Source organism: Amblyomma mixtum, chromosome 6, assembly GCF_055824585.1.
Source record: "Amblyomma mixtum isolate Tamu chromosome 6, ASM5582458v1, whole genome shotgun sequence".
In the NCBI taxonomy this organism is placed as follows: domain Eukaryota; kingdom Metazoa; phylum Arthropoda; class Arachnida; order Ixodida; family Ixodidae; genus Amblyomma; species Amblyomma mixtum.
This window is the reverse complement of record NC_143017.1, coordinates 160,799,278-160,821,553: the sequence shown is the minus strand read 5'-3', so window position 1 is coordinate 160,821,553 and position 22,276 is coordinate 160,799,278. Positions and strand designations below refer to the sequence as shown.

The window sequence follows — 22,276 nt, the reverse complement described above, 5'->3', positions numbered from 1 at the left end:
GCCTGCAGGGGCAAACATGAAGTTAAGGTTAAGTTAATCAAAAGGGAAAGTGTACGGCAACTGCCTAGCCACTACTGTGCAAGAAATGCAAGGTGGGTGGTGGTAAGAACTGCGCTTTCATGGGCCTGCAGGAGTTCCTCAACTGCGTGGAAACCTCCTGCTGTCACCGTCTGCGTGTACTGCTGGAACCTTGGAACCGGAAAACTGACGCAGTAACGCAGTAGCAGTAGCATTCAACGGCTCTTCAATCTCGTTCGCCTCCAAATATCCATATATAGACCTCCTAGAAAATATTTTACAGCAAAAGCATGGCAACAGCGTCTGAATATGGCGACTAACTAGGCATGCAACGAAGCAAGCACCTGGATTCCCAGCATGCCGATCCTCCTTGGACTAGTTCGCGGCAACGCCACCGCGTGGCGTCGCTTTCGTAAAAATCGCGAGTTGAAAATTCTGCGCGCGTTAAAACACATCCAGTTGGTTGAAGTTGATCCTGCGCCCTTCACTGCACAGCGAATATAGTTGTACCCTATAATGCCGCTTAACCAACTAAAAATGCATCCATCAATCAATTCGCTGAGCATGAAGCCATTTTACATCGTAGCTTCAATCGATATGACTAAGCTGTGCTTGGAATAAAGGGGTGCACAAGCTTCAGCAAGGAATTTCTCAATGCTTTCAGCTTCAGCGAAGTGTTGCTACAATGTAAGCTTTTACATTGGTTTCGGTTTTATTCAAGAACAACAACCTAGTTATTTACCCTGAGCCAAGTGGCAATTAGCATCAAGAGGGGTGGCATGCTTGTGTAGTGAACGGCGCGAAAAACACGAGGCCTATGGCAGACGACACGTGATGAGCGCTGACTCGCAACTGAGTGTTTATTAAGAACAAATGCATCGATGTAATTAAAGCATCTCTGCGGCGCTTTTCGCTTGGCTGCCAGGCCACCGCCATAGAAGTTCAACTTTTTTCTTTCTGTTCGTGGAAATGAAAAGGCTTTGATCCTGAAATTGGGAGCACTGTGATTTCTCGATACGACTTCGTTTTTTGATAGAGGAAGCTTGATTATTGTCAGTCACTTATCAGCCCTTAAATCAATGCCCTGGAAACCCGCATGTCATGGCATTAGATTAACACGGGACTTCACCAGACATTCTAGCGCCGATCAGCGGCAGTTCGTCATGACACGTCGAGCAAGTTCAAGATAACGCATTCTTTCTAATTAACAATGATGAGCGCAAAACAAGAGTGCAAAGTTCCGTCCTTTTTTTTGTTTGAAAGTGCAATGGTTTCAAAAAAAGAGTGACAGAGAGGCTTAAATCGGGAAATATGAACCAAAAGCTAGAAACTAAAACCAGACAATCCGGTGTTTATAGTTTTATAAATAAGATCAAAAGGTGTGCCTCTCAACATTAACCTGTTAACAACAGCCTGTCTCAACATTAATCTGTCAACAACAACGACCAGAATGACCTTTTCAGCAGTTATAGCGCTAATTCCTGATCCTGCTCATTTCAAGGCTGCCATCCAGGAAGCCAAGTCATCTTCATGATTTGCCCGCAACAGCCATTCTTAACCGCCGATCATGAGCCCACCTCTAATGTAATTTCTCATCCTGAGACCCTTGAGGTTCAAAGAAATAAAATTATATACCGCACGTTTTGAAAGCGTTCGCTCACAACGAAAAGGACGTGACGCGCGACTACTCACGTTGTCTTTCCCTTGCTTCCCGGCCCGGAATATGACACGTCGCCGGTTATCTCGTTGTCCGCCACACCCCGGCCGCTCCAGCGGATGGTGACGTCAGTGGCCGACGGGTCTTCGAAGGTAGTGCCGTTGCGAAAGCACTGGTACATCTTTAAGGGCCTCTCGTGTATTCTCTGCGCACGTTACCACAAAAAGTGGGAAAACGAAAACGATAAAAGAATGAACAAAAAGTTAATAAACAAAGATGATGGTCGATTTGGCGTATATAGGCCAAATGTAAATTAGGTGCGCTAGCAGTTCGGTTTTTACTTCGGTTGCGGTGTTCAGATCCAGTGTTCTCGGATGTCAGCTGTTCGGATAGCGATAGTGGGTTAGTGTCCATATGTGCCGAATTGGACAATCTCTATACGTTCACAGATCCCTGGGAGTCTTCCTACCAACTATGGCTATGCGCCACTGCCCTGCGATGACAGGTGCTGCCATCGGTGGGGCTTTGGTTGCTTGGTTTTGGTTGCGACCCAGGTTACTGATCCCGAGCAGCCTCTCACGATTAATTGAGCCACCACCTGGCACTGTAGGCAGGCTGCTCACCTACCCACAACTCGGAGGACAGGTGAGAAGCCTGCCACAAAAACTGGCTCGAGGCAAACAGACAAACATAGAACGGCTAAATACGGGGAATAGCCACTGTAAGTACTAGCGCACTAAAATTATTGCACAGAAGCGGAATGAAAAAATAAAAATAAAACATTGCATTATGGAAACATGTTTCAGAATCTAGGCTTGTCAGCTTCTACAATAATCCACGATACAATAAAGGGGTGATGTCCTGGTTATTATTTGGCCAATAAATCCTCGGAATCCTCTCTGTACCAGAGGACTTCAGAAACTGGTTTACGCAGGGTGATTTACGTCGGCATATACCAGCCGAGAGAATAGTTAAAAGCAGGGTCTGCATCATTACACGTTTCATACCGTGTTCACGAAGTAAGAATTCACTCAAAACGCAATGGTAACCTTTGCTCCAGAACACCATGCGGACAAAGCCCGTTTACAATGTACAAGTTTTACAGCGGCAGGTGTTGTGCGCCCGTTTGTGGTTTTCGCGTCGTAGTAGTAGTAGTGTGTCGAATCGTTAGCGTAAACGGCTGGTGCGTTGCCATGGGAACCACTCAGAGCGTGTTTACCATGGTAGAAACAGGGCATGACGTGAGTGGGGAAATCCGTAACTGATGTGCGGTCACCTCCGACACCATCCGGAATGTGGTTACCGTGGGAGGAGGCAAGTATCGCTACAGAGCTTAGGAATCCCCAACCGGAGAATGGTTGTACCTTCAAACGAGGAGGGCGTAGCGAGACCGGAAAAAGGCGCACTCGGTGGCTGGTTGAAATATTATATACACCTTAACAACTGTGGCTCTTCTCGGGTTGCACAGTGATAACCGTCGTCTTATTTTTTTATCACTTCTTCGACTTCATGCGAAGATTACGGGGAAATATAAGCTCCGCTTTAAGGGTATGACGTGATAACATTAATGGCTCCCTTCAACGGCCCAGGGTCCTACATTCATATCCCTTCGCAGACACGGACACTGCCGGACAAGGCACACAAGGCTTCCCTGCAACCAAGTCGAACAAACGCGCCTCCGTGGCCTAGGAGCTGCGTGTCTGACTCGGGATCCAAGAGGCAAGGACTCGATTCCGATCTCTTCATTCGCTGAGAAGCCACTGAATATAAAGCCAACCAAGCATTATTTTTCTTTATATTCGCTCGCTTCTCAGCGAGTAATGTTAGATGAAGTGAGCGCATCTCCTGCTTCGTTCTTCTGCTATGTTCGTCTTTGTAGGTGCTATTGTTTCCTGCCGCAATTTACTTTACATTCTTGCATGTCACAATGACATTTGCGTCATGTTGAGACCTTAGATTTCAAATTTAGGCGATGTTTTAATCGCTTTTCATATCCGCCGATCCCCGAGTGTGTATTATTTATTTATTTATTTATTTATTTATTTATTTATTTATTTATTTATTTATTTATTTATTTATTTATTTATTTATTTATTTATTTATTTATTTATTTATTTATTTATTTATTTATTTATTTATTTATTTATTTATTTATTTATTTATTTATTTATTTATTTATGTATGTATTGATACTGTTAGTCCTTTTTGGGCCAATACAGGGTGGGAATTCAATGATTTTTATACAACACAAGTATTCACTACCTTTTCGACCAATCTTCAATTTCTCGTACGCCATCAGCGCCGGCACCACCGGGATATCCACTGAACATGAGCCTTTATGCAATCGCGTTAAAATGGTAAATGAATGGTTTGCGTACTACGCATTTAAAGTACAACACAACTGCAACGTCGAACCCGAAAGACGAAGCTTATACTTAGCTCTTGTTTCTATATATTTGTCGCATCCATTTTTCTCAGACTTAAACACTTTATCATTGCGCCTTTGGCACTCGCTAAAGCGCTGCATTCTGCGAGTTTGATCACAATTCCTGCTCCAATCAAGGCTAAGGAACTTTTCGATTGGTTGCACCTGTCAAGAGATAGGCTCTCCATCAGCGCAAACACCCACGCACAAACATTCCTTGTGTTTACGACCTCTGATATGAATGGTGCATGTCGGGGCAAGTCGGACAAATAATCATCCCTGCAGGTCAGCACTTGAGTCACGTACCTCGAAGAGCTCCTCCAGAGGCGTTCCATACACCATCGGCACTACCAAGGACATACACAAAGCTGAAAAAGTACTCGAATGCATGTTTACGCCAACGATGAAGCCGTAGTAGTCGGGGAATAAGCCCGACGCCCTTTTTTAAGGCAGCGTAGGCTACCTGCGGTTACGGCCACTGTCCCCCTCCCTCACCAGCTTTGTCTCTGAGCCTTTCCCTTTCCTCACGACCTTCCAGGCGAGCTGAAAGCTACACCAGCACCCGCAGGTGTGGTGCGTTAAACGCCCCGATTTTTGGCAGCTTATTTTTTTTTCGCATTTTTTTCAACGCATATTTTTTTCTTTCTTCTTGATGGGGTTACTACGAACGCCGGATTCTCCTCTTCTCTCTGACAGGCAGTTCAGTCGGCTAGTGGCGCATTTCATTTTATTTGACGACAGGAAATGAAAAGCGGTCGCCCAGGCCGGGGTTTGAACCCACGACCTTGGCTCAGCACCTGAACGGGCCATCAAGGCGAGCGAACGTGTAAGCCTCGCGTGAGGCACTGGTAAAGGCGGATGCAGAAAAAATAACGAAACATGAAAAGAAAAAGGATCAACAAACTCCACGAAGACAATAAAGAATTCTACACGCAATACACTGCTTCATTTTGAGGCATAGGGGGCAATAGAATTTAACACGTCATAAAATTGATACCAGCAACTGGGCAGGAATGTAAAAAAGATACAATACTGAGTCACTACCTCACCTCTTCAAAGTGATGTGCGCAACAAAAAAAAAGAAAAAATCACTTCATGTCACTCTTGAAACTGTAAATAATGAAATAATACGCAAAAAAACAAACGCTCTAATAAACTCTAAAACGAAGGAATCTCAAAAAGGCAGAAGATTATTTGGGCAACGGCACTGGGACCAATTTGTGATAGCAGTCTAAGAGAAAATGGGTGTAAGGAACTTTTTGGCGATTTTGACGAAATTTATGCCAGGCAGCAGCGGCAGTAGCTTGTTCGAGACTAGTGCTTCGCGGAGTGCTTCGCCGGTACAATCAGATTTTGTCAGAGTTTTCTGGACAAAATGTACGTTAGGAACGCTGTTACATAAATATTTGCGAGGCAACGAAATTAAAGAGCTTCTAAATGTCACTGCATGAGTTTTTGGTGCCAGTATTGCAGACAGCACATGGGTGCAGTAAGTTTTCCTGCTGCAGTTCAACGCTTTGCGACCATGACAAACGTCGTCCTTATAGGGCACTCAGCATATGTTTCTAGCGCATAGCGCATAGGAGGCGCTATTTATTTTTAAAAAGCAACGCTCAGCATGCGACTGACGGGCACATTTCAAGCGCGAATTGCCTTGTGCAAGACTGTCTCAGTATTGACAGTCCTTATTACGGCATGCGTGCACTGTGATACCGCGCTTTGTTATTCACAGAATGAGGTGTGAGGTAATATGACAATTTCATTCGAATATCTTATTTTTATTCTTTATATGTTTCGTTATTCCCCTATGCCTCGCTGTCATTGGAACCAGTCATCCCGACAAGCCGATGATAAGGGTCGATTAGAATCGAACGAAATGAATTTTATATCAGCTGCCTTACATCATTCGCTGCGTGAGTTCTATCAGCTGCTTGCTGAAAACAAAACAGAGCACCGGGCGCCGTTAATGACTTCGAAAAAGCAGTGCGTGGGAAAGGCGACCTGGTTGTTCTTAATATCCGCCTGTACACACGACAAGGATATGCATCCACTTTTAGAATAGAATACGGGTAATTATATATATCAGCACGAAAGACGCAGCCTTATTTGCAAAAACTCAAGCAGGAATAGCTGGGTATCTTTTTAAGCTGGTTTTCTGCTCAATCCATGCCCATAAATTCTGGAAAAGAGAATTTTTCAGCAGGGAATAGGTCATTAACGCAATTCTTTTTATGCAGCTTAAGATTCCGCTTCAACATTAAATTTTTCCATAGATTTCCATTTGCATTTTTTTGCTTTTAACGCTTCTGCTGTCGTCAACAAGTTCCTGATTGGTTTTCTATGGCAGTCAACTACTCGACGCTAGTGATGAACAAACTTCAGAACAAAGATTTTGGTACGCATCGCGAGACTGTACCAATACCATCAATATTTCCATAGCACTACCTTACAATAATCAGTTGCCTCTACCATCTGAGTTACGTACACCCGCTACGGAGAAGGACGCTAAAGGTATCGCAACATGATAGTTTGAGAATGCGTGGATGCTGCAATACTGAAAGTGCCGCAAACATGGCCGCATATTAGTTCCCCTGGTGTGACTTATCTTTCACGACTGGTTTGGTTTACGAAACCAAAAATCTTCCACGACTAAAAAGAAAGCAGAAATCTGGCGGGCAACGAGGAAATAAAAGGTTCTGTGGAGGTGCTGGGGTATCGATCCCAGTGCCTCTCGCATGCTAAGCGAGCGCTCCACCATCTGAGCTACACCCCCGATTTTTCTTTCTTTCATGTTATTTTTTACATGGTTTTGTATAGAAATGTTATATATACATATGTGTGTGTATGTGTATATATATTTATATATATACACATGTGCACACACAAAGAAACTATTTGCAGAGCACCTGGGTAAGCGCTACGGGGCATAAACATGGTAGTAAACGTATTAGAGCTAAAAAGGCCAGTAAGGATATACACCGCATCAGGAGAGGAAACCAATCCGGTAAAAAGTCCTGTTCTTTGTAAATGTCCTTTACCTGCAGCAACATTAGGCTAAAATGAATTCTGGCCGAAACAACAGATTCAACGTTGCAGTCTTGCACGCGCGTGTTCCAAAGGATAAGAAGTCCAATTAGAAGAATCATATCATAGGGTTTCGAGTCAGGTTGGGAAACAACAAGGTAGCGCACACTGTAGGAATTTAGGAGAAAATCTTTCTGTATCGTAATCTGCAACACATTCCAAAACAAAATCACGTCTTTGCTGTCTATAAAACAATTTTAAATTGTTTCATACACATTGCACAAGCGGCAGTTTACAGTAGACACAAAAATGTTTTTCCTATCGAGCCACGTGTTGACAGGTAGAGTCTCGGTGTGTAATTTAATGAAAAATGTTTTGGTGCAAGGACAAACTGGCATTTTACGCACTCGCTTTAAAACATCATGACGCATGAGCCCAAACTAGACATAACAATACAGCTGGGAGGCTGGAAGAGCGTCGATATCAAATCCCTGTACAGTTTTTTGCGAGAAAAAAAATATAAGTACTCATTTGAAAACCAAACTGTGAAAAAAGCACGGACGCATAAACTTCCTGCATAAAGCTTATTAAACGGGGCTTTCAGTAAAATTCGAAGAAACTACTAAGTTCGGAAGAACAGTAATGAAGTGAACCTGCAAGAATGCTCTAATAATCGCATGAGAACAATCACGAAAAAAGAAGAAACTGGCAACCACCTGCCTCACATACAGGTGCTCTAGGCCCAGTCCTCCTCCACAAAAGGGCCTGAAAAGGTTAGCACGCCGCATGGGCTCAAATTTGGAAGACCAAATAAACGTCGCAAATATACGATGGAAACGCTGCATGTAATGTCTGACGCAGAGAAGGACCTGCAGTACCTAATAAATTCTTGTTGCCAGAAAGGTGTTGCAAGCCTGGATTCGACCAAAAATTGAAAGCCGATGCGGTACAAACGTCTGAGTATAACGCTCAACGGCCGGAACTCGCTCTCGGCGGAGGGGGACGTCAGCGACCTCGCGCCATGAGAGTGTAGACCGCGTGGGTGCCGCAATAGAATAAGCTCCGTAAACTTGCAGTGAACCGGTTCTGCTCGTCAGTGTTCTCTCTTCCTCGACTACAGACACAACAGAAATCTCGTGGACTCTGAGAAAACAAAAAGTTCAGTGGAGGTGCTGGGTATCGATCCCAGTACCTCTCGCATGCTAAGCGAGCGCTCTACCATCTGAGCTACACCCCCGACGGAGGGGGACGTCAGCGATCTCGCGCCATGAGAGTGTGAGACCGCGTGGATGCCGCAATAGAATAAGCGCCGTAAACTTGCAGTGAACCGGTTCTGCTCGTCAGTGTTCTCTCTTCCTCGACTACAGACACAAGAGAAATCTCGTGGACTGTGAGAAAACAAAAAGTTCAGTGGAGGTGCTGGGTATCGATCCCAGTACCTCTCGCATGCTAAGCGAGCGCTCTACCATCTGAGCTACACCCCCGACGGAGGGGGACGTCAGCGATCTCGCGCCATGAGAGTGTGAGACCGCGTGGATGCCGCAATAGAATAAGCGCCGTAAACTTGCAGTGAACCGGTTCTGCTCGTCAGTGTTCTCTCTTCCTCGACTACAGACACAAGAGAAATCTCGTGGACTGTGAGAAAACAAAAGGTTTCGTGGAGGTGCTGGGTATCGATCCCAGTACCTCTCGCATGCTAAGCGAGCGCTCTACCATCTGAGCTACACCCCCTTTTTTTTTTCTTTATTTCCGGATACTTACACAGTACAAAATCGTACACGGAAAAATTAAGCGAACTCACAGCCAAAAGTTCACGTGGAAATGATAGTAATAAGGAAGCTGTCATCCTTAGGTGGGATGACGTTGTCGTTTTAAAATTCTCTCAAATGGATCAAGGGCTCTAATCTTGGCAGCCATTCTGGAACTGTACACTTCAATTTGTGCATTTCAACAAAGGCATGCATACTTTCACGAAAGTAGAGCCTTGCAGGGCGAGCATCGGTGTCTAAATGATACCCAGCCATCCGGGACCGCCAGAGGCTGTGCAAACCGATCAACATGACGGTATCAAAAGGTATGCCGTCTTCGTTATCTGTTGATAGGAACCTGATGCTATGTGTATCTAACGGTAAGTCTTTTTTAAGGGTTCTTTGCAGCACGTCCCAAAAATAAACCCCCTCCCAACAGTGTAGAAAAACATGATCTATTGTCTCAGGCTGTTTGCATATTAAACAAAGCGACCCCCATGGCAGAAAAAAACCCCTGTCTTCAAGAAATGTTTTTACCGACAACGTTCCAGTATGCAGCTTAAAGAAAAACGTTTTTACTCCTGGAGAAACTGGCATCCTTTTGACCCGCTTCAATACATCTTGACCCGGATAGCCGTTGTACAAGGCTCTGTACACAGGAACGGAGAAAAAGTCATCGCACACATCCTTATACAATTTTTTCCTATTGACTGAACACAAATATTGAATCGAAAAACGAGTTGTCAAAATTCTGACGCTGTTTACGACTTCTCTTAAAAAACCAAAAAGGCGCCCTGGCATACTTTCTGTGGCAACAACAAAATTTGGCAACGCCCGCACGAGCCTTACTTGGCAAACAGTGCGCAGAAATGGATCATTTACGTCGCGAAAGAAAATGGATCTGTTTACGAGCTGTCGGGCGAATAAGTGTGCTAGCCCAAGACCCCCGTCTTTGACACGCCGAAACAAGTTATCCCGTCTACACCGTTCCCAATTCGACGCCCAAACAAAAGCGGCAAATACCCGATGCAGCCTCTGAATGTTTAACCTGGAACAGTGAAGCGTTTGCATTACATACCACAACTTGGCAACAAAAAACAGATTACACACCGTTGCGCGTGCAAAGATAGACAGCGGCACACCGCTCCATTTGTCAGCCTTCTCACGGATTTCTTGGGCTTGATCGCGCCAAAATGGCTCACTGTCTTCATAGCATTCTAGAGGCACACCCAAGTACTTAACCGGTGTTGTGGCCCAAGTCACGTTGGCAAACGTGTAAGGCGTTGATGGCCACTCTCCGTGCCAAAACCCTAGACACTTTCCCCAATTCACCGGACTTCCAGTGGTCGTGCTGAAATCTTTCACGGCTTCGACTGCCACGCTAACGCCCTCTCTGTTCGTACAGAAGACGGCTACGTCATCAGCATACGCCAAAAGTTTCACCTCCGTCATGTGGACTTGGAAGCCCTGTACAGATTTATTCTCAAGGATTGACAAGCACAAAGTTTCAATATAAATGCAGAACAGAAGCGGGCTGAGGGGGCAACCTTGACGCACCGAACGTCGCACGTTCACGGGTGCACCAAGTTCCTTGTTGACAATTAATCTTGTAGTGCAGTTTCGGTACGCCAAGGCTACGCCCTCGCTGATAACAGAACCCACATTAATGTAATCTAGAACTGCAAACAAGGCATCATGTGAAACACAATCAAACGCTTTTTCAAGGTCGAGTTGCAGAACCGCAACGCTACCGCATGTTGCATCACAACACTCCAGTACGCATCTCGCCTTATGTATGTTCGTAGCAATGGTCCTTCCCTTGATCCCGCAAGTCTGGTGAGGCCCAACAATCTCCTTAATAACGGTCTGTAATCTGGCTGCTAGTACTTTCATTAGTATCTTGTAATCAACATTTGTTAGGGCTATTGGCCTGTATGACGTCACCAATCTCAATTTTTCAGTTTGTTCTGTTTTAGGGATTAGTACAGTATGTGACGACGCAAAAGAAGGCGGCAACAAGTTAAGATCGTAGCCTTCGTTAAATACTGCAGCTAACAATGGGGACAACACTTTTTTAAATGCTTTATAAAAAGCCGCGCTCAAGCCATCAGGCCCTGGCGACTTCCCTGGATTTAGATTATCAATGGCACGCTCAACTTCATGTTCGGAAATTGGCAGCTCCAACCTTTCTGTTGTGTCAGCATCTAGTCGTGGCAAGGAAGAAAGAAACACGCGCTTAAACCTGTCCATGTTCATGTCGCGAAATGCAAACAGTTGCTGATAGTATTCGTAAAACGCACGTGCAATGCCGTCTTTATCTGTCACGAGGTTGCCGTTCCACTCTATTTCTTCTATGTCGTTTCGACGAGCATGCGCTTTCTCGAGACCGAGAGCCCGTTTAGTGGGCGTCTCGCCTGCTGCGCATCTTTCGGCCCTGGAGCGAACGAGCGCTCCTCGATATCGATCTTCATCTAATAACTCAATTTTCTTTTTCAGTTTTCTGATATCGTCATTATAGACCCCTGGCTCTTTGCACTCGTGCGCTATTAACTGATTTAATGTCGCCCTTAAACAAGCTTCTTCTCGCTTGTCGTCATGTCGAATACAACTGGCTCTTTCTATAGCTGTCATCTTAATTTCTTGTTTGCACCATTCCCACTGCTCTCCAATGGTGGTGCAAGGCCGTTGTTCTATCTCTTTAAGCTTCCCTGCAATTATTTCAACTAAAGCTTCATCTTCTAAGAGTTTGGAGTTTAGCTTCCACAGTCCCCACACAAATTTTTTCCTTCGCTTTCTAGGGCCGATGGTACATTTCACAAGACAGTGATCCGAAAAAGACACTGGCATAACGACATAATTTTGGCATTTCGGAATCGCATCCAACGATAAATAAATACGGTCGAGCCGGGCATGACTAGAACCTTGGAAATGCGTGTATTTCACGCGGCGCGCTCCCTCCAAACACTCCGCTACATCATCTAGAGCAAATTCGCCAACTAGCTGCGACAAAACATCCGTGCTTGCGTCTCTAAAGGCGCGGCTACTTGTCTTATCTCGAGCACTTAAGACACAATTGAAATCGCCCATAACGACGAGTTGTCGCCCACTATTTAGATATCGCTGGATGCTCACGAAAAAATTTATCCTTTCATCAGCCGCATTCGGTGCATAAACACAAAGAACGCGCCATTCGCTGTTATGAAAAACGAAGTCACAAACAATAAAGCGACCTTGCATACATGAAATCACTTCTTGCACTGTCAGTCCTGGCAACTTCTTAACGAACAGAAGGCACCCGCGACCGATGTGCCAACCGCGTGACTAACAGCCACATCGTACCTCGACGTGAAACGCTGCACCATGCTCCCCGTGTCCTCTTCCCCTTCTATTTTGGTTTCCTGAACCGCCAACACGTCCACGTCTTGGTCCGTTAAAATACGGTATACTTGACTTTGCTTTCTTTTCGATGCAAACCCACGGACGTTAAGCGTTGCTACGCTCAGTGACTGTTGCATCGCCATTTTCGTACTTTAGAAGGACGCTGGGAGCATGGTGCTTACCTTTCGCACCTAGCACGTCGCTAGACGCTTCCAGAAGTCCCGCCGCCATCATAATTATCGGGCTGGACGTGCTGCGAGAGCGGCTTTTCGGCTGCCCTCCGGCCCATCGCGACGTTAGGTTGCGGTCTGAAGGAAGGTCGTCGTCCCTGCACAGTTTTCGCTGGTGGTTCCTCGGCGTTGCCAGGGGGCTGCTTATCCGCTCCGTCACCGGCGTCGGCGTGCGGGCGCTTCGGCGCACTGCCAGCGCTCGTTGACCGGCCGCCGTTTTCCGCATTCGTGTTCTCAGCCGCCGATGTTTCCGGAGCACTTGTCCCTTGAAGGGGCGCTTCCTCGCTCACAGGCGCCTCCGAAACAACGGATGGCAGTGCCTGTGTCTTATTCACGCCCTCGCCCGCCTCCTTTTCCGTGGTCGTCGGAGTTGTCACGGTGGGGGCTACCGCAGAGCTTTCCACACCATCGGTCTCTTTTGCTGCCTCCTCAGCCTCGACGACGTCCATAATGTCTTCCGGTCTCTCCTCTCTGAGCGCTGGCACCGTTGCGGCAGCGTATGTGCGGACACCCGTAAACTTGCGCCGTAAACTTGCAGTGAACCGGTTCTGCTCGTCAGTGTTCTCTCTTCCTCGACTACAGACACAAGAGAAATCTCGTGGACTGTGAGAAAACAAAAAGTTCAGTGGAGGTGCTGGGTATCGATCCCAGTACCTCTCGCATGCTAAGCGAGCGCTCTACCATCTGAGCTACACCCCCTTTTTTTTTCTTTATTGCCTGGCTTTTGCATAGAAAATTAAACAAGACAAACAATCAACAAAACACTACATACGCTATGTACATACGACTCGTGGTCAGCCAGTATGAACCTGGCTTCGTCAACTTAAAATTCAGGCAGAGTACAGAGCGGCTCTAGTCTTGAGAGCCACTCCGGAGGCGCCGCAGCGGCTTTCTGAATGGCCAGAAACATGTCCATACATTCACGGAAGTAGATTCTGGCAGGTCTTGCGTCTCTGTCGCAATGACAGCCTGCCATTCGAGAGCGCCATATACAGTGGAGGCCTGTAAGCATTATTAAGTCAAAAGGCACCCCATCCTCATTTTCAACACATAAGTACCGGATGCCGTACGGGTCAAGTGGAAATTCTTTCTTTAGCGTTCGCTGCAATACATCCCAAAAATAAACCCCTTCCCAACAGTGTAAAAATACATGGCCTATTGTTTCAGGCTTCCTGCAAATCCAACAATGGGATCCCCAGGGTAAAAATAATTCCTTTCCCTCTAAAAATTTTTTAACCGGTAAGGTTCCGGTGTGCAGCTTAAAAAAGAAGGTTTTTGTGCCTGGGGGCACTTGCATTTTTTTCACTCTCTTTAAGACATCTCTGCCTGGGCCTCCACTGTACAAGGCCCTGTACAAGGGCACCGGGAAAACTACATCACACAAAGCACGGTACAGTTTCTTTCGTTTCACAGTGGACAGAAAGTCATTTGAAAACCGCGCGGAAAGAAACCTTACACTGGCAACGATTTCCCAGTAAAAACCGGTGACCCTACTATACACCTCAGCAGTTCCGACTATGTACTCTGGAAGTAGATGCCGCAGCCTAACTTGGCATACGGTACGCAAAAACGGGTCTCTTGTGTCCCGAAAAAACAAAAAACGATTGACCAGCTGTCTCAAAAACAAATGGCCCAGTCCCAGCCCGCCGTCTTGTACCCGTCGAAACAGGTTCGTCCGGCTGCAGCGCTCCCATTCAGACGACCAGATGAAGACGGCGAAAATTCTGTGCAGCTTTTGAATACTTAACCGTGAACAGTGCAACACCTGCATTACGTACCAGAGCCTGCTGATAAAGAACAAGTTGCAAACAGTGGCTTTGGCGAAAATCGACAAGGTCGTTCCTTTCCACTTATCCGCTCTCTCCCGTATCTCCTTGACCTGTCCTGTCCAATACTTTGCACTGTCACGGTAGGCATCCAGCGGAACGCCCAAGTATTTAACTGGTGTCGTCGTCCAAGGCACGCTGGCAAACCGTTCAGGCGTAAATGCCCACCGACCATGCCAAAGCCCGAGGCACTTCGACCAGTTAACCCCGCTGCCTGTAGCTTGGCTGAAATCGCGTACACATTGAACAGCCTCGCTTATGCCTCTCTTGTCAACAGCAAACACAGCAATGTCATCAGCGTACGCCAAGAGCTTTACTTCGGCTGCTTGTAATCTGAATCCGGTAATACTCATGTTTTTCAGTATCTTTAAACAAAGGGTCTCCACATAAATACAAAATAAAAGGGGGCTGAGGGGACAGCCCTGGCGCACCGAACGCTGCACGCTAATGGGGGCCCCCAGACTCTTATTAACGATCAATCTCGTCGTGCAGTTCCGGTACGCCAGGGCCACACCCTCGCGAATAACAGAACCAACGTTAACATGTCCTAATACTGCAAACAAAAGTTCATGGGCAACGCAGTCAAAAGCCTTTTCTAAATCGATCTGGAGAATAGCCACCTGTCCATTAGTGTCATCACATGTTTCTAAGACACTGCGCGCAACGTGAATATTTGTAAAAATAGACCGCCCTTTAATGCCGCAGATCTGATGCGGACCAACTAATAAATGAATCACGGTCTACAGCCTTCGTGCCAGAACCTTCATGTAAATTTTGTACTCGACGTTAGTGAGTGCTATGGGTCGGTATGCTGTTACCAGTCGTAACCTGTCTATGTCGTCCGTTTTCGTAATCAGCACAGTATGGGACGAGCCATAGGACGGAGGCAGTGCTTTTACTTTATAGGCTTCATTAAAGATTACCTGCAAGACCGGGGAAATTACGTTTTTAAATGCTTTGTAGAATGCCGCGATGAACCCGTCCGGTCCAGGCGACTTACCTGGGTTCAAACTGCCTATTGCTTGCGCAACTTCCCCTTGAGTTATCTCCTGCTCTAATCTGTCTTTAGTTTCGTCGTCCAGACGCGGCATCTCGGCTAGAAACGCCTCCTTAAATGTGATAGCATCTACCGGATGCACTGCGAACAGCGCCTGCTAATGCTTGAAAAAAGCTGTTTTGATATGATCGATGTCCGTTTTTGAAACACCTCCCCATTCTATTTCATGAATGTGATTTCTTTCGGCGTGGGCTTTTTCCAAACCAAGCGCACGTTTCGTTGGCGCTTCCCCTGCTGCCACGTCTTCTGCCCTTGCCCTCACCAGCGCTCCCCGATAACGTTCTTCTTCGATAAGCTCTAGCTTTTGTTTGGTTTTTCTTATGTCGTCTATCCATTTACCAGGCGCTCGGCATTCCTGTTTTATCATCTTCTGAAGCAGTGCCTTTAGCTCCATTTCCTGTTTTTTTTTCCTCATGACGTATACAGGTGGCTCTTTCTATGGCTTTTAGTTTTAAAGTTTCTTTGGTGAGCTCCCACTGCTGCCAAATCCTCATGTTGCTACTTGGTTCTATTTTTGCTATTTCTTCAATTACAGCTCGGTTATAAAATTCGTCCTGAAGTAGCTTGTCGTTTAACTTCCACATTTCCCACGAAAAACCATTCCCCTTCTTAATGATTCCTATGCAGCACTGAACCAAACAGTGGTCAGAAAATGAAACCGGCAGAACTACATAACTATTGCATTTAGATACAGTATCCGCGGATGCATAAATGCGGTCTAGCCTTGCGTGACTAGAGCCCTCGAATCGTGTGTACCTTACCGCACGCGCTCCTTCAACACACTCTGCCACATCCTCGAGGTTGCAGTTCACAATCATTTGCAACAACACTTCAGTGCTTTTATCCCTGAAACCTCGGACGCTTGTCTTGTCGCGCGCACTAAGGACGCAGTTGTAATCGCCCATAACAATCAGCTGTCTGTCCGTGCGAAGCCGTCCTTCGACGCTTTCAAAAAACGCGGCTCGGCCATCAACAACATTAGGTGCATACAGACAAACAATGCGCCAGTCGATGTTACAGAGCGAAAAATCGATGGACACGTATCGACCCGACAGGCACGAATGATGACCGTGTACTTCTATCCCGGGCAACTTCTTAACAAAAAGAATACAGCCAGCCGATGTGCCTAATGCATGGCTAACGACGGCAAAATACCTAGACGTGAAACGTCGCACCATGCTCCCGGTCTCCTCCTCCCCGTCGACTTTGGTCTCCTGCACTGCCAGTATATCAATATCTTGCTCCGTTATAAGTCGGTACAGCTGGCTTTGTTTTCTTTTACCTGCCAGGCCTCTGACATTTAGGGTGGCGACTTTAAACGGAGTTGCAGAAGCCATTTTAACTTAGGAAGAAGAGACCGAAAGCATGGTGCTTACCTCCCGCGTCCAGCATGTCGCTAGACGATGCCGTCCCGGCCGGTGTCATCCGGCGCGAGCACGTGCTCCTGGTCAGGCGGCGCCTTGTCGCCGCCACGCTTGTCAGCCGGAACCTTTGGGCGCGGTCGCAGACTAGGCCGTCGTGCTTGCGGCGTCTTTGCCGGCGGTTCCTCCACGCTGGGCTCGGCTGTCTTCTCCCCGTCGGCCTTGGTCTCGGCGTGCGGACGCTTTGCAGGGGTGGTCACGCCGGTGTTCATGCGGGCGTCGGCCTTGTCGTCGCGGTTCTCGCTGGCCGCCTTTGTTTCCGCTTCCACGTGCTCTGGGAGGCTCGGGTTATCTTTGGGCGTCTCCAGAGGCGTCAAAAGTTGGTCACAGATGGGCGACCCGCTCTCCTTTGCGCCAGCCGCGTCGGTGTTGCTGGTCGAACCAGTAGGCTCAACCCCCTCCGTTTTGCCCGTGTCGTCGATGCCGCTCGCTGCTTCCTCCGCTTCGACGACGTCCATGAGCTCTGCGGAGTCACTCGCCGCTACACGCCCGGTAGCCGACGCGTAGGTGCGCACGCAGTCAGCCTCGGAGTGTCCGTAGCGTCGGCACTTCGAGCACCTGGGCACCTTGCAATCACGGCGCACGTGCCCTGCGCCGCCGCAGCGCAGACACTGCATCGGCCGCCCGGGCACACCACGAGAGCCAACTCGCCCGCAACTCGAACCTGGTGGGGCAGGTCGTCCACCTTAATGCCTGGCTTCATCTTTAGGAGCACGGTCCTCGTGGTGGACCCCTTCTCCTTCATGCCAGCGACGCGCCAACGCTCCCGGGTGACCTCGGTCACGTTTCCGAACGCCGCGAATGCAGTCCGGATGTCCTCGTCGGTGACGCCGTGAAGCATCCAGTGGAGGCGCAGCTTCACCTGGTGGTCTTCTGGGTCGAAGACGATGCAGCGTCGTCCCTTAACCTCGAGCTCCTTCATCGCGGCCAGTTTCTTTGCGGCGTCAGCGCTGCTGAAGGTCACAGCCCACACGTGGTTAATCTGGTACGCCCCCAACGCCACGACGTCGGGGTGCGCACCAACGTTAGCGAGGGCATCTCTGAAGTCTTCGACCCTGTAGGGTCGCACACGCACGTCGCCGTTATTAAGATCGACGCCAGCGGGTCTCGTTTGGAACCAGCCAACACACCTGTTTCCACTGTATATGGCTGCGAGCGACTTCAGCGTGATTACTTTCGGGCCTGCCGCCATGGACCGCACGCACTGAGAGGACCCAGGTGACAGCTGGCTTCAATTACGGAGTTTGCCCGGTTGGAATGCAGGACCAAAACCAGACCCCCTTTTTGAAGTGCCTGCACGTGTAGAACGCCGCCGCCGCCTCGGGGAGACGAACGTTATCTTCCCCATTTGCCGTAGCCATGCCGGGGAACAAAGGGCCTCGTCTCCGGTTGCTCTTTGGTGTGCCAAGCACCGCGACAAGCTGGCTGGCATCATCTCCGACCCAAGCACGAGGAACCACTTACGGCGTTTTCGTGACCTCGCGTCCGGCCTCGAGCGGCGGGTGGCATTTGATGTTTAACAGATGTCGGTGACCCGCAGAAACCTTCGGCTGGCCGGAGGCCATCACCTACCAGTCAACACTACCTCGACGACAACCTTCTCTCCCTCAGACTCAACATGTGACGTGGGCGTGGCCCTAAGTGCAGTGGTGTGTTTGTGCGCACAAGTTTGTTGTTTGTGATCTGGGCCCCTCCCACCCCGGCGTGGGCGTCCTCAACCTAGGGACTTTGGGGAACGAGAAGGCTATAAATGTCGAGAACGAATGCGGCAGATCAGCTCACTTCGCCTCATTTTGAGCTCACTTCAAGCCTTTCTCACCTCTAACCATGATGTAAAAAGATGTAAATAAACCCTCTTGTAATCTTCCTCCCATCACTTAACTCTTTGACATGGCGGCACTCCTGTCCTGGTGGTGGTGGGAACGGGTGTCGAAGCTTGACCACGGTTCCGTCAAGCGAGCAGCAGCAACAGCAGCGAGCTAGCAACGACCCCGAACCGACCCATCTTCGCCAACAACGGGTGGCAGCGCCAACAACTGGTTGGCAGCGGTGTGATGAACCTGGTGACATGGTGCTGCATCTGCGGGTGAGTGTTTGGCTTTTGCTTTGGATCCTCCAGGCTTCAAATTCTGGGTTAATAATTTGAACTGCTGGTTGATCGATGTTTGTATGTCTGTAGCACAGGGGTAGTTGCTCAGAATCACCATGAGCGAGCAAAGCCAATATTTGAAAGCAGCGACCGTGGACCTGACGAGGTTGTCGAGGACAGAACTGTTGTTCTTGTGCGATGAGTTAGGAGTGGATGTGGAGGAAAGAGCGGAAGATTCGGATATTGTCCAAGCAATCCAAAATTTGGAAACGGAGGAAGAGGATGATTTTCAAATTGCTTGGGATAATATGCAAAAGTGGGTAAAAGAAGAGCAGCGTAAAAGAGCTGAGGAAGCACAGCTACAGGAGCGTAAAAGAGCTGAGGAAGCGGAAAGAGAGGAACTCGACGCACAGCTACAGGAGAGAAAAAAAGCTCGGGAAGAGGCTATGCAGAAACTAGCAACGGAGCTAAAAGAGCTTAAACTCGAGGCTGAGAAAAGGCGGCTCGCAAAGCTCAACGGGCTTAATGGGGACGAAGTGGCAAAGAGTGACGCTATCTCCGTCCAGACAGGGCCTTCAATGTTCCAGTCCATCGCCGAGTTAGAGAGACGTGACGCCGTAAGAAAGGATTGCGAATTGGCGCACAGCAGGCATGGATGGTACACGACAGAGCGCGGCCAAAGTAGAGAGGCTACAGAGACAGTCTCAGAGTTAGCTAGGAGTAACTCCACTAGAGCTCGTTCAGAAAACGAGTGGAGAGGGCACGGATGGCGTCGGACAAAGCCGAGCCAAGAGAGACTTCCCAAGCTAGCTAAACAGACCGTCGCCCAGTCAGGTAGTCGCAAACCTGCGAATAAGGGCCGAGAAATAGAGTCTAACTGGCACGGACGGTTTAGAAAACAGAGAGCTCCGAATAGAGGCTGTGCAGTGAGAGTAGGAACCGTGGCCGAGTTGGTTAAGCGTGAGGACGCTAGAAAGGGGCCTGTACAGGCGACTAACCGGCACGGGTGTGAAAGGGATAACTTCCCCAAAGGTAGACGTTTCGAAAAGGAAACAAAAAGAAGCCCTTTAGTGATTGAGAATCGTGGCAACTGTGAGTTAAAGCGTCACTGCGGCGTCAGTGAACAAGCCAATGTTGTGGCTACCTCGGCGAAGCTGGCGAATAAAGAGTGTGGAGCTGCTGTTGGGTTAAAACGCAGTATTGAACGTCATGCTGAGAAAAAGGACGAGAGCCCGATTCTAGATGAGCAGTGCGTTTCAGAGGAAACCACTCAGAGCGTGAGTGACCAAGCCAGTGTTGTGGATATCTCGGCGAAGCTGGCGTATCAAGAGTGCGAAGCTGCTGTTGAGTTAAAACGCAGTATTGAAAGCCAGGCTGAGACACAGGAAGAGAGCCCGATTCGAAAGGAGCAGTGCGTTTCGGAGGAAAGCACTGAGAGCGATAAGCCAGCTGCAGAGGACTACCTTCAGGGGAGCGAACTGCTCATTTCCGGGGCAGCTGAAGGTCCGTCTGTCAGCTCTGTGGAGATGACCATCTGTTGCGAAGGCAAAGAGGTCAATTTTGTGACTAAGGAAGGATCACGCGATGCATGTCAAGGGCTGGAGGAAACAGTCTTGGCTCATGCGGTGCACGCGGAAAGTCCAAAGCGAAAAAGGAAGAGGGCGAGGACAAAAAGGAAACGGATGAAATTTCAGGCCCTAAATTCACGTGCGCGGACAAGTGCTAGTGTTAGCACAGATGAAAATGCGGCAGAAGGGAAAGAGAAGCCTTCCCGCATTAGAGCTCGCAAGCTTGCGGCTAAAGTTACTGGTGAGGCGACACACGGGGATTGTTGTAAACCGGACCGCAATAACAGAAAGGGAAGACCGCATCTTCCAAGCAGAGAAAAAGGAGGGTTTTTCAAAGGGCATCGGCCTGCGGGAAAGCCCAGACAACCCGTACCTGACAAGAAGGCGGAAAGGGAAAAGGCAAAGCGGCCCAAGAGACCGGAAGGCGCTAGGTTGCGCGACCGTCAGCGCATGCGAGCACAGGGATTGAGAAACAGAGACCCAGCACGCAGGCATGTTCACCGCGCGCAGTTGAAAAAAAGGATGCGTCCTTCACTTTCGGCACTGGATTCCCGGAAGCGCGCAGGGCGAAAGGGTAGCCGAGCTTCGTGCTGGGGGCGACAACAAAGAACAGCTTCCCGCGCTGGTCGCTGTGCGTTGCCAAGAGCCGGTTCTCGACTTTGCAGGCGCTACCAAGGCTTTCTGAGCGTGTCGAGGGGGCGCGGAGACGACAGAGGGAGTCGAAGATGGCTTTTTTCAGTGGCCTTTTGTAGCGAAATGACAGCAGTGTCATCAGTCAAAGCGCGACCCCAGAGGGCGCGTCTGAAGGGCTAATCACTTCGACACGGCGGAGGTGAGTCAGCTTTCACCCCCGCGCAGCCATTCCAAGTAGCGTTTTTTTTTGTTCCCTTTTTTTTTTGTGTGCGAAATCATAAAGGGAAAGGCTACTTTGTTTTGAGCTAAAGATTTAGAATGATTGGACGTTACTGTGTTTTCTCTTAAAATTGAGAAAGATTAAAGTCTGAGTTAGAAATGAGAGTTCAATTTGCCATGCTACCGAGAAATAAGGGCACTTAAAGGAGTGTAGCGAAGATTCCTGAGTAGACCATGTGCTGTTTGGATAGTTGGAACCGTTCAGAGCATTTAAGTTTTGCTGTGTGTGAAGGTTGGCACAGGTTTCTTTTGTATGGATAGTAGACTCAGACATGTCAGACTCGGTTGAGATACCAAGGTCTTGTTGCTACATTAACGGCAGTGTAGCTAATGCCTTGCAAAGGCCAAGAAAGTGCGCATGGCTGTGCATATCTGCGTACTCTTGTTTACTGGCGAGTGGTTAATCAGCCGATTGTGGTATTCGGAGATTGACCAACTGAAGTGGCTGCCGAATTTTGTGGAGAACAGCTGTAGCAGCTTGTGTATAGGTTATGGTGCCTGACACAACGAGTATAAGAGAAGTATTGCGCCTGTACTGGAATGAGTACCGATTTTGATGAGCAGTCGCATTTTTGTGAGTTTAACTGGAGCAGTTAATAGTCTCGAGCGATCAAGGTTCTTTGAGAAGAGCCAGGGGATTAAACTGAGCGTGGGCCAAATTTTAAGCAGACTTTCGATATTCGGGTGGTATTTGGGATCAGAGCTTGATTGATAAGGAATGGAGTTTCTATTCAAAATTTGTAGGCTTTGACACACCACCGCTTATCGTACAATGTGGCAGTCTGTCTTTGGCGACCTCAGATGTGACGCGGACGCTCGCTTTGACCCTAAATTCGGGCAAAATTGAGGGGTCAGTATTCTGGAGCAGGATTTTGTTTGGAACTAAAAGGAAGCCTGGTGGGTCTTGAGTGAATTCCAAGCGC

At 48.2% G+C, this 22,276-nt stretch overlaps 1 protein-coding gene and 4 non-coding genes across 5 annotated transcripts in view; all 5 read right to left on the bottom strand.

The window, feature by feature from the left end:
• Positions 1-22,276, bottom strand: part of LOC149341005 (uncharacterized) — a 45,706-nt gene that overhangs the window by 105 nt on the left and 23,325 nt on the right. The window contains exon 5 of the transcript XR_016283376.1: positions 1,711-1,880. The gene's annotated coding sequence lies outside the window, so the exon portion shown is untranslated. The remainder of the gene's footprint in view (positions 1-1,710; positions 1,881-22,276) is intronic.
• TRNAA-AGC (transfer RNA alanine (anticodon AGC)) lies at positions 8,289-8,361 on the bottom strand. Its single transcript has one exon. It is a non-coding gene; the product is annotated as a tRNA-Ala (tRNA).
• TRNAA-AGC (transfer RNA alanine (anticodon AGC)) lies at positions 8,536-8,608 on the bottom strand. The gene has a single exon. It is a non-coding gene; the product is annotated as a tRNA-Ala (tRNA).
• TRNAA-AGC (transfer RNA alanine (anticodon AGC)) lies at positions 8,783-8,855 on the bottom strand. The gene has a single exon. It is a non-coding gene; the product is annotated as a tRNA-Ala (tRNA).
• Positions 13,107-13,179, bottom strand: TRNAA-AGC (transfer RNA alanine (anticodon AGC)). The gene has a single exon. It is a non-coding gene; the product is annotated as a tRNA-Ala (tRNA).